Here is a 2,879-nt window from a genome sequence, read left to right on the forward strand (position 1 = left end):
ACTCTTTGAGACCTGAACCTATGACTTTTAGACTGTAATCTAAAAAGATCAGTGACAGTTAACATTTACATTTAAGTTTTAAATAGGAAAGACCATGTTTGTTTCACAGCCAGTCTGTCTAGTGATGGCAGTAAATTCAAGACATAAAAATATCTGTTTGCACAAGAAGTGAGGAGTCATTAAAAACAGGTTAATTTTCAGATTTTCACACTGTTCATGTCTCAGCTGTTCATTGTTTTAGCTGTTTTCCAATCATATATAATCATTATACAGCATTAGTGTCTCACTTAGTATCTTTTGCTAAACAGGGATTGTATTTTCTAGGAGTGGGAACCTCTTGGCACCTCACGATACGATACGATTTGCGATGCAAAGCTCTCGATAACGATAGTCTGACGATATGGCGATATAATGATTATCGATACATTGGTCAGGAAATCATTCTAGGATATTCTACAAACAACTAATAAACAGAAAAACAAGCTTCTGCTGTGAATTGGAATGAGTTTATCACTTGTATACGTCCAATCCATTTGAACTGGGAGAGTGGCAGCAAATGTTCATTCGCTGCCACTCTCCCAGTTCAAATGGATAGAACGTCTATGGCTGTCAGTGGCAGCCAATGCCAGACAATGAGGTCATTTTGGGCCATTTAAGGTCATTTTCCTGTTGAATTTCAGTTACTTCCTGTTGATTTTGGGGTATTTTATGGGTCTCTTCCTGTTTATTTTGAGTTACAGAACAGGAAGTGACCTGGGAATCACCCAAATGAAAAGGCAGTGACTCAAACTCAACAGAAAATGACCTGTGAATGCCCTAAAATGAACAGCAAGTGACCTGTAAATGCCCTGAAAATCGCACAGAATGACTGTGAATGCTCTGGTTTTGAATGAACGTTCCCTGTCTAAATGGATTGGGCGTCGAGCACCGTCAATGCAGCCTTAAGCCTGAGTTATACTCCTGCGTTGCGGTGACGGTGCAGCGACTACGGCGTCATTCGACATTCGATAGTTCTGCGGTGAGGGAACGCGTTTCTATGTAATTCACCGCAAAGCCACGAGAGGGATGCGGCGTTATGTTTGTACGGTTTTGGGGCATGCTTGTTGACTTCCGCTAGTCGGAGAAAAAAATAAACAATGCAAGATGGAACTCTTGAAAGTAAATATTCTGCTCATCAACACGGAATAAATATTGAACATACAAATGTTGAGGGACAGGCGACGCAGAAGACGGTTTCGAGGCGGTCTGGCCGACTTTTGATGCCGCACAGAGTTTTAGACTCGGGTGGAGAGAGCTAGCTGTGGCGGCTAGCTTCAAACTGGCGTCGAGGACTGCGTTCAAGGTCTGCAAAGCCCTCCAGCCTGATTTGTTTGCCGTGTCCTACAACCAGCCAGTGGGAAGCCATAGCAGATTTCTGGCGTCTATGGAACTTCCCAAACTGCCTTAGGAGCCTTGATTTTAATGTTATCATAAAAAGCACCGAGGCACTCTCAATCAGTGATGATGTATCGTGTGTGAACTGTCTGTTATTGAAAATTAAAGATCAAAACAACTCTTTTGCACCAAATGTGTGCTTTATTCTTCATATACTTGAAGTGTGACACGTAAATAAGTCACAGACTCACAGCGAACATATGTACTGTTAGGTTTTGTGTTGGTTTTCTCCTGGTGTGACTTGTCTCTGTGATTGCCCATTGATTTCACCTGTTGTGCCTTCTGCCAGTGTCCTGCAATCTGCATCCTAGTGTGTTACCCAGCTGTTCCTCGTTGTCTCGTTACCCTTTGTCTACGTGTGTATATAAGCTCCCAGTTTCTTTTCAGTCCTTGTTGTGTCAGCGTCAATGTCTGTCTGTGTCAAAGTCAAGACCTGTCCAAGCCTTCGTGTACCAGTCCCTCCGTTTAAGTAAGTTTTGGTTAGAACCTTGCCTCTTGATCCCCAGTCCTTTTGTTTGTACTTTGTGCTTTTGTTAGTTATAATTAAAACCATTTTTTGAGTTCTCTGCCACCTGCCTTGCGTTGTTGTTTCCTTGCAATTGGGTCCACACAACCTGCCTGCCCGTGTGCTCCCTGACATGTACACAATAAATGATGAAGTGCACCAACCAAAAATACGACATAAAGTGATAAAAAGTTGGCAGTTTTTGGCAGACTGGGTCACCGCTTCGTGTGGCCTCTCGATTCTGAACACACACGTCTCGGTGGTTCTTCCTTTTTTTTTTTTTTCTTTTCCAATCGCCGACCTTGCCATTTGGCAATCACAATAATGTCTTGACGAGACTTGCTCTTCGATGATACTCCCGTCGGCTTGGTCCTTGCGTGTAGAAAATAATGTTTGATTCTATTCTACAATGGCGGTGATTTCGCGCTAAACCGGAAACAACAGTCTGAGCGGACCAATCACAGTCCGTTTTCGCCACATCATACATGTCTACGCGACGCGAAGGTTAGAAAATTCAAGAGGCGCGCGTCAGGGTACGGCTCAGGGTTGTAACTCGGGTCTTCCTTGACGGCGCAGGTCTGACGCGGAAGTATAACTCGGCCTTTAGAGTTAACTGAGACACTATTATGGTGGAAGATTTTGGTAGCAACTTGTTGATTCATTTTTATTTTTGACATTGACACCTTTTTAAAACGATATCTCGATTCTTGGCAAGAGCATATCGATGACCTTTTGGGATACAAAGTATCATGATATATCACCATTTCGATATTTTGTCACACCTCTAGTATTTTCAAGTGTGAAGTCTAGGTAAGATCAAGAAAAGCGAAGTGAGATTTTAATCAACGCAAGCGAGGCAGAGCACAACTCATCGACGGATGAGACTGTGAAGCTATTATTCATTGCCTCATTATGTAGGAATGGGTAAACATCACTTGCT

This window comes from Corythoichthys intestinalis, chromosome 2, assembly GCF_030265065.1.
Source record: "Corythoichthys intestinalis isolate RoL2023-P3 chromosome 2, ASM3026506v1, whole genome shotgun sequence".
In the NCBI taxonomy this organism is placed as follows: domain Eukaryota; kingdom Metazoa; phylum Chordata; class Actinopteri; order Syngnathiformes; family Syngnathidae; genus Corythoichthys; species Corythoichthys intestinalis.